Consider the following 10380-nt stretch of genomic DNA (forward strand, 5'->3'; position numbering starts at 1 on the left):
AGTGCTCAAGAGTAACCGATCTAATCAACAGAGAATAGCTCGCCTAAGTTTCGCACACAGGGAATGTATGTCTTGAAATCTCTGAATCTCGAATTTTAGCACTTGTGAAGACTTGTTGGTCATTGCATTTACATCATATATTCTTTGAATCCTTGGCACAGTTCAGACTCCATCAACATCTTCGTAAGACAATAGTTGAATCTGCTCAAAGGCGTTCAACCCAACTTCCTAAAGCAAGTCCAGTAAATCACAGTGCATCACTGGACTTGTAGTAACACTGAATAAAACATGATTCCAGTATATACGAAGCAAACCAAGTAGTAAATCCCAGTGCAAACTACGGATTACAAAATAATCAACAGAACCCTTAACTTTTGAGGTTCATACAATTTTTTTTAATGTAAAACCTAAATCTAAAACGAAAACTAGGAGTAACACTAGTACACTACCTACCAGTAAAAGCTAAGTTCTAAAGCTATAACATTACCGTAAATGAGGTCAGATTCCTTTCTAAATGACATTTTAGACCAATTAAAACTAACGGGACTCTAACCTGACTAAAAGGCTTGCCTTACATAAATCTTCATTTGGACGTCCGAGGACAAACTCGGACGTTGAAAATAGATCCCCATTCCTACAGCTTTCCTATTTTTCAAAAGCGCGGTAAATGCGGGAAATAGAGACAACTTTGTACAACACTTGGATTAGATAATAAAAAGAATCATCTTTGAGGGTGATCTATTGCAGGTACTCCAGAATCATTGCTGGTACCAGTACCATTCTCAGCAGGAGGAGTACCCCACTGCCCTTCAGATTCGAGCGGCTCCAAGACACAAACACCACCATCCGTGAGTCCTAGTGCAAATTGATTGACATCGGACGGGTGTGCAGCAATGCAAAGTGGGAACACTCTTGTACTGTTGAAACAAACAAACAAACAGCAGATTATTTTCTAGCAATGTACAGAGTCATGGACTCGTTTCAAAGTTATATTTCCTCTATTTCGACAAGTTGTATACATTTGCTTTTGGAAAAGAGCTTAGAAAAGCGGATGCAAGCAGGTGTTGGCTATTTTGCAAACTAGATTACTTTTATGTCCTTAACTAAGGAATTTGAAAAGGTGATGCAGGTAGGTTGGGGACCATTCTAAGCGTTTTGGTCATTAGGATAAAATAACTAAGAATGGGATCAGTTATAAACAACCTGTTAGAAATGATGAGTACTGTACAAAAGGATTAATCACCTTGGATTGGGTGGCAGATAAGCATTTGAACTGATTCGACACCTCAGTCTTAGATTTGAGGCCGTGAGAATGCTTATGCTTCCATCTTGAAAGCTCACGTATATCGATTGACTATCACAAGAGTATGTTGCGTATGTTATTGGCCCTCTTGCTTCAGGAGCAAACCACTACAAAGAAAATAAAACGTTATTTCAATAATTTCAATCTACCTAATTACAGATTATCACAGATGACACAAAAAGGAAATGGCTATTCCCACACCTAAGTGACCATTCAGAGATTTCAGACATCCCCCACCTCTCATTCTTAATATAATAATAATAATAATAATAATAATAGTAATATATAGTCCAATCTTCAATTCAAGACATTTTTTTTCAACACTTCTTTTATGACGGAAGGAGTGTGGGAAGACGATTAGGATGGGAGATAGATGTTGCCTAATAAAAGGATTTCGAACGAAAAGCTCCACGTTTGATAATTTAATATAGAATTATAGATTCACCATACTGGCAACAAATCTCATTTCGAAAGGATACCTGTTTACGACATTCGAGCTTCGGAGCCTCATATATAGCGATTTGAGTTTCATGAACAGCCAACAACTGTGTCTGATCTTGATGAAACTGAACACGGGTATCTGAAAGGGGATTCACAGCTCTTCCGCTAGGAATTTGCATTGGTTTGCATCCCAACTTCTCCCACGCATCCATACTCCAAACACATAGCTGCAAATATGTAACTGTCAGCCAATAAACTTACAAGAAGCTCGCTGCAAAGATGAGTTAATTGTTATGAAACCGGGCCAGATCAAGTATGGGAAAACCTGAGAATCAGATCCTGAAGATACAAGCACATTTTGGACACTTGAGAAGGCTAAACCAGTAATTCTTTTCTGATGTCCTTTTAGTTTAGTCATAACCTGCAAAAAAAAGGCATGTCATGTGTCAATGATTTGACAGCATGAAAATTTGTGGAAAAAGAGAAACATTGCCAAATCTTCTCAGGACCTCGTCTATGCGAACATTATATATTTGAATGGATGAATCTTCCATGCCAATAGCAATAATGTTGTTGTCTTGAGGATGAAAAGCCAAAAATGTTGCCGCAGGAGGCGCGGGCATGAATGTTGTCATTGTCTGCATAAAATAACTTACAGATAAGATATACAGAGTTTTATCAATGTAACAGATAATATAGAATCAAAAAATGAGAAAAAGAAAAAATAAATCAAAAATAACAGCTACCTTAAAGGTCATCATGTTAAATAACGAGATTTTCCCTCCAGAAGCTGACATAACATAAGAATCATTCTTCGAGAGTGCAAAGCAAGACACTGCGTCTTCAGGTTTAGTGTCACTCAGGTCATTTGTCATCAATATTCCACTTGAGGGTTGCCAAAGTTGAGGTGCAATACTTGCGGTTGCCTGTAAGTAGAAATATTAAAGCCAACAGTTAGAAAAACCATGTACACCAGAGACAAACGAAAGACTTTCTTTTAAAGTTACAGTTTGTCTCTTCAGTGAGGGAGGGATCAACCCAGTTGAACTAAAATTCCCACCCTTACTGCACAAATTGAGCCAGTAAAAGTTTAAAACAAGATATAACCATCAATTGTACAGGTGATCCTCAAAACTTTCTCCTATCATGAGACCATCTCATCTCAAAGGAAACTTTGTAATGCAGCAATTACCTTGCCACTGGTATTCCTCTCATTCCTGGGCCACTTCCACAATTTGTGTACAGCATTTGATGCCAACGCTAAAATGGCAAAACCAGAATTTGTATAAATCAACCTTGAAACCTGGAAATATGATAAAACACATCATGTAATGTAAATCGCTGTAATCGTTGTAATATCATAAAAAGACCTGATCAGTGACCAGGCAGCCAGAAAACAAACGCAATTTACACATCCTCCGAAAAGTCAAGGAAAGAATTATACGTTGTCCTGCCAGCTTTCTAAGAAATAAATAACACACCATTTATATTAGACCCCAAACTTGAGCATTTACAGGCCATTCTCTACCATTTGACCAGAAATGCAAGGACTTGTTTCACACATTAACTATCAACACTAATCACTATGTCGAGTACTGAAGTATGATGATTCACGCTGGCCAAAACAAATTTGCATTTAAATGGGTAGACGCGACTACAAAAAATTTACATGCACAAACCATCAATGAAAAAAATTAATAGCAGCACGCATGATCCAACACTTCAAATTTCAAAATAGTTATCGCCCCAGATATATCCGATTTGCAGATCATCGGGACCAGATTTCAATATATCACGCCAACCACGGGTAAATATGTACTATCAACATATAGATTTATCCTTCAATAAGTTTATTCGGTTTTGAACCACTTTAGGCACGTAACTTACCAATGTTACCATTAGTATTCCGTACATGTAAACATTAATATTTTGTACTTAATTTTGGGAATTCGACTGAACACCCTAATTTTTCTCTCTCCTCACTTATTTTCTTCCAAACCTACATAATTTTCTCTCCCCTAAATACTTTTCTCCTTCCTCTCTTCTTCCATCACTCTACTTCCATTAGTGAGAATGTGATACATTTGATACTACATTAATGACTGTATAGCATATACAGAATCGCAACCCAGCTACATATAAAAAAAAATCCACTTAAAATCGCAAACATAAAATGAAATAACCTCTTGAACAAAAGCTAAATGTTCCGGAAGTGATCATCTATCATTGGGAGTCTCACTTACTGATCTCTGGAACCACAATTTAGAGCTATGAAAAAACACGATGTCGAAAATTCGAACTACCACTCCCACAAGCCCCGTGCGATACTTCCTCAGCAAGGTTGGCACAACCTTTTCTAGGATGTTTAATATGCTCAGTGGTGAAGCCGGCAAAGTAAATCACAGAATAGGGTATTATAGGGGTTGAGTTTCCAGCGGTACTGAGGGAAGAATAAATGTCACGTTGATATGGGAGGAAATAAGTGAGAAGAGAGAAGAATAAAAAAATAAAAAATAAAAAGGATATTTTATAACATGTGCCCCTAGAGCACATGATAGAACAACCCCTATGATATATAGGAGACAGTGCTAACCTTCATTGCTGATATACTATCAGGAAGCCTTAATGAGCGGCACTGTGACTGTTCACTTATTTCTGACAGCTTCCATATTTTCGACTTGTCTGCAGATTCGTCAGGGAACTTGGGTTTAACATCAATCAAGTTTCTATTATCAGCATTCTGCATATAAGATGGAAGAATTGGGGTATTACTTCATAAAATCATGTCTACAAGAAGCAATACAGGTCATTTGTAATAGCAAGTCTGAAAAGACAACAGTAAAGAGAATATCAGACATGTACTCCTCCCACCATTGCAGGCACAGCAACTGTTCGATCAGCTATAGCAGCTCCCACAGAAGCACTGCCAGATGGGAATACGCCGCCGATTATGGGTCCCTGAAGTGTGTACGGAAACTAGAAATCAGAAAGAGCACAAGGACTTATGAGACAGTCTTACGTGTGAGACAAACGAGGAATACATAAAAGATTGGGTTGATCTCAAGTCTAAGACATGTGAGCCGTCTCATACAGGACTCGCTGAAGAAAGGGATTATAACTCCTCTCTGAGAGCCAGTAAAAAGGGTGGTGATATCAACAAAAAGATGCAAGTATGAACCTTCACCATCGCTGCAGAAGCAGCTCTAGAAGCATCAAATGAGCGATTTTCTACCATTCTGAGTAGTCTAAATCCTTCCACATTAGCGAGAATCTTTACACCATTGTCACTTGTTGATACAGCCATCAATGTCCCATCCTTGTTAAACCGGATACACGGAGAAGCCTGGTATGTACAACAAAGATGCATGAGTAGAATAAATCTATATGAAATAATAGTCAAAAGGACATTCAGCATTCTCCAAGTATTACCGGTAATCCACCATCAGCATCAATTGTAGTCAAAAGGTTAACACTATCCATATCCCAAAATTTGATTGTAAATTCATCTCCAGCAGCAAGAAACCTATTCTTTGTAGTATCAAATCGCACAACTCCCACAGACCGCTTTCCAAGGCCAAGATATGTGCGTTTTACAGTTCCTTCACTTTCATTCCACTCCACAAGGAAGGATTCACCTTCTTTGTTGGTCCCACATGAGAACAGTCTACAAGAAAGAGCACTCCATGTAAAATTTAGCTACATGGGGGGCCAAAATTTTCTGATATCTAACTACTCAACTGACAATACATAGGAGGAATGTAAGTGATACCTCGAACCATCTGCGCTATATGCCATCATAGTTGATGAGTGACCTGGGGCATCATAATCAACCCTTGAACCCATGTTATCATACAGCCAGGCTTTTATTTTGCCATCCGTTGCCGTTGAGAAAATAAACTGAAATTGAGATGATTTAACATTCCATGCTTATGCTATAATCCCGCTGGTCTAATTTGGTTGGTACTTGTTACACTTCTATCCATGGTTCAAAATAACCTTTACCACTAGTTCCAACCAGGGCGCTAAAATAGGAAACAAAACAAGTACAACATAATGTTCTGTAGTCTGTACCTGGATAGTCTCTTTGTGATGAGGGCACACAGAATAGACAGGAGATTCATGACCCTCAAAAGTATATTGCTTGGCTCCAGTGACAGCATCCCACACCTAGCGATGTTAACTTTTGAGTTGGTAATACCACATTTCTAATTTCAGCAATGCTATTATTCAAAGTAGGACAACAAAAATTACCTTAATAAGCCTATCATCCCCACATGTAATAATAGATATGTGTTTATTGGGAAAAGAGAAAGCAAGATCGTTCACACTGCCAGCATGCGCCTCTATCTGTAAAAATGAAAAGATGAGCACTTTGAAAACAGAGTTTAAACGTTGGGAGCAAATAGGTATAGTTATAGCCCAGAAGTGAACGGAATACAAACCTCTAAGTGGTTTTTCATGTCGTTGGGCCCATGATAAGAGTACACATGTACAAGATGTTTTGAATATGCAACACCTGTGTTTTCAAAGAAATTAAACCCCTACTAAACATACAATAACGGTAAAACGTATGCTTCCGAAAAAATAAGCCTGCAAAAGCCACAACAGATAAAGCGCAGAATGGGGAAAAGGAGAGTATATTACCGGAAAGAGTTCCATCAGGACTCCACATGACCCGATTTATTGAAGCGGAGTAATCACTTTGAAAAGAACCCTAATAGAAAAATATGGGGGTGCAATTAGCATAGTCAGACAATACTCTATAGAAACTCAATCATGCTCAACCATTCCACCACAAATAACTAACCTGCACAGGCATAGATTATGCACCAAGTTCCCAAACCTTGAAATTTCTAAAAGCAATTCTTTCCCGGGTCACCAGATCCCACACCAAGACATCTCCCATATTTGTACCCACTGAGACAACAAAGAAAAATTTTCAACCTTTGAAATTGGGAAATAAGCATCAGAACAGTAGGAAAGTTTTCATCAACAGGAGCAAACCTAGAAGTAGATTTTGCTGCAGGGGATGGAAATCAAGACTTTTGACAGAAGATCCCTGGCTTAAATTTGTGACAAAGTTCTTTGGAAGATCAATAGGAGAGTCCGAACTTTGTCCAAGGGTTTGGCTATTGTATGCAGCAGGTTGAATGTTGACAGGAAGATTGTTGACCTGCTCACATGTGCATTAAAATCACCAAAATTAACAAGCTCAAAAAAACCTATAACTTTAAGAATAATGCATGATTTTACTAATAGTAATCGCATTTTGTTTAGATGACTATCAAAGATCGAGGACTATAACTTGGAAGTCAATCGGTGCAATACTACTACTGCGATGCGAATGACCACAGGCATTCTGTGGCCTAAAAGCTGAAACCTCGAGTAAACGGCAAGCTGAAGTGATTGTTGTATTCATGCAATGATAACAGTAGCCTTAACCAAGAGAATGATGAGTTAAAATAGAACAAATTAAGTGCAGATAGTTTCACATACTTCCTCCGATGGTCCAAAAGGTCTCTGCCTTTTCATCACATGTTCAGAATCTGCTGTTTGGTAATCTATAGCTGTACTATTGGTTGGGGGAGACCTTGGACGCTTAACTACCGCTGCACGGAAAGAAAAAAAAAATATTGCATAAAGAAGGGTAGAAGGAAAACTATAAATTGCAAAAATGAAGAATAGTACTTAAAAAAGATTCTTGATACATTTAAAACGAATCGTTGACAAAACTACGTTCCCTTCGCATTGAAAATAGGATACACCAAAATCCAGAGAATGAGTAGTCATATCTCATAAATACAGCATTTTTCCGTATGATACCTGTATTGTTCGGAGCACCCAAACCCATTGGACCAATAGAAGGACCAGGGTGAGGAACAGGAGATGTAGTCATCCATGCACCAATCGATGTCGAAAGAGCAGCAGGGGCAGCTTGGAATGGCTATAATTTTGGAATAAAAATAGATAGTCAAACATCAAGTTGTAGTTAAAGAAATAAACAACCTTAAGCATTATCATCACTTACTCCATGGGCACCAAGCGGGGGAAAAGCTCCAGCCTTCGGGACAGGAGCAGCATTCAGCAGTGGATTGGTCACAGGTGACGGTGCACGTGCCCCATTAGGTGGTCCACATGTATGATCAACAAAAAGCGTCTTTATGTCGGGATTAGGCTTGGGATTCTTGCATAACTGATGTTGCCAATTCAGACTATAATGCCATCGAAGAAGAGAATGTCAGCACAACTCCACACTTCTGCCAACTAAACAATTGTACAGAAAAACAACCACAACAACCAAATCATTCTTTCCATTTTGCGTTTAAGGATTAACCTTTGATTTATTAGAGTTCTGAGTCTTGAGTTTCTCAGCGTAGGAAATTGTAGCTTGTCACGAAACAAGGGGTTGGCTTCAATCAGTTTCTTTAGTTCTGCAAGCATGATGCTTCTAGCTGACTTAGTATCTCCATACTTGGATAGCTGTTCATTTTCTCTGCAATGTTTAACGACAGTGCCCTCTCATCAGGTAAAGTTTTACACAGTTAAAGGGTGTTCTTATCAAGCAAATTCGCAGCCCCTACCTAAAATTCTCCAAAGTCAAGAGAAGTGTTATCTCCTTGAAAAGCTCTTCATTAAACGCAGAAAACACTTTTAAATCCTTGACGAGAATTTCAACTGCTTTTGAACGATCTTTCCTGCAGTCGTCAAGATAAAACAAACACCACAAATGCTAGATAAGGTAACTTCAATTATCCCGGAACTCATAAATTTTGGTCAAACACGAGTAGGGACTTGCCTATCCAACGCCTCTAGGTACTTCTGCTTCCGGATTTCAAAAAATATCTTCATCGAGTATCTATTATCATCGACTTTTGTGAAGCCAGTTAAGTACTTCTCTGCATCATCCCAATTCCCCTCAGTCACCAGTTCCTCAAAGTGCCTCATATTAAAGAAGAACCCTGACTCCTGCTCCAATCTGCACATACAATTGATTTGAAATGGCATATAACATTTGTTATCCCAATCGTCTCCTTAATACCAAAATGGCAAAATCTGTATCAGGCATCAGCAATAAACACGATAAAACACCCACCACTCCGCCTCAAACCCCAAGCCACACAATACTAAGAGTGTACTTCTGACGAAGCAACTGAAACTCGATTTTTTCTTAATGTTCCACATTCCAACTAACAATTAACCCTGCCCCCTTTCTGGTTCCAAGCTCTAGTAGTTCCTTTCTCGCCTCAAAACGAGGAAAGAAAAACACACCTTCTCTAATACAGTAAGACATCTATCCCATCCCTACAAACGCGAAAAAATCAGAACTTTCCTTGTATAGTAAGCCATTAAAATCAATGAACCACAAATTACTCAATCTCATTCTGTGAAATGGTATGATTCCCCCTCAATTAAATTAAATTCACACAACAACCATCTGACTTAATTACTCACACTTAAAACAATTAGGTCATAATGACGTCAGAAATACCCCTTTTTTTTCCTTTTAATTTCTTTTTCACCACTTTAATTTTCTCTCTCGCCTCCCTCCGCATCACAAAAGCCAAAAGCAAACCCCATTTACTGTTAACACACATTTCACACATACATAGTACATACGTACTCACTCCATCTCAATTATTTGTTTCGTTTGATTAATATAAAAGGCAAACAAATAACTGAGACGGAAAAAGTACATACAAAACCACATCATTTATTCATTAATTTCAGCAACATATGTAATAATTGCACTAACATTTTAACATAAAAATAAAAAATCAAATAAATCAAAAAAAAAATAACCTGTGAACCGTCTCCTTGAATTTCTCCTCATCCAAAAACTGAAGTATCAAAAACACCAGCTCTCTGCTTAACGACGACATCTCCTTCACATTTATTTTTTCCTGAAAAAAACAATTAAAAATTAATTCCTCCTTTAAATCTTAGATCAACGCCTGAAAATTAAAAAAACTCAAAAAAAAATTCCGTACTAATTATCTTTTTACCTTTGATTAAAATATCTCGTTCCAAAACAAAAAAAAATAAAAAAAATGAGCGAGACGGAAGGGGTATAGATTAATACCTAGAGAGGAAATAGATCAAGAAGGTGAAATTTTTCACTTGTTCACTAACTTTTTTTTTTATCTAAAAAAAAACAATTAATTTGTTTTTTTAATTTTTTTTGTTGTGAAATTTCTCTCTCATGTAGAGAGGGGAGTTTTTCTTGGGGTCAGAGAAGAGAGAAAAGGGGGCATTTTATAGAGGCTGGTGAGAGAAACCCTCCTTTATCTCTTTTTCACGTTATTTTGTATTTCTCGTGGTTTTATCGTGGTATTTTGATATTTTGAGATGTGGGATTTATCGCATCAGAAATTGATAAGGGGACTGATAAGTTAATGTGATTATATATAAGAGGAATGGATTATCATTGATTATTATTGATTATTAAAAGAGACGTTACGGAAATGAGCATGGCGCGTGGATCACGCTCTTTTGTTTGGGAGTTAGGTTGGACTTGGACAACTACCCCCCTTGATAATGAAACTTTCTTTTTATTTTTTTTGTTTTCTTTTATTAGTACAGTTTGATCTAATTTAAGATAAAAATGGGTTAAATATGCTCCGATTTACATAAAAATG

At 37.6% G+C, this 10380-nt stretch overlaps 1 pseudogene; it reads right to left on the bottom strand.

The window, feature by feature from the left end:
- Window positions 1–281: 281 nt before the first annotated feature.
- Window positions 282–9970, bottom strand: LOC141597438 (topless-related protein 4-like; annotated as a pseudogene).
- Window positions 9971–10380: the final 410 nt, after the last annotated feature.

This window comes from Silene latifolia, chromosome 8 (genome assembly GCF_048544455.1).
Source record: "Silene latifolia isolate original U9 population chromosome 8, ASM4854445v1, whole genome shotgun sequence".
NCBI classification, from domain to species: domain Eukaryota; kingdom Viridiplantae; phylum Streptophyta; class Magnoliopsida; order Caryophyllales; family Caryophyllaceae; genus Silene; species Silene latifolia.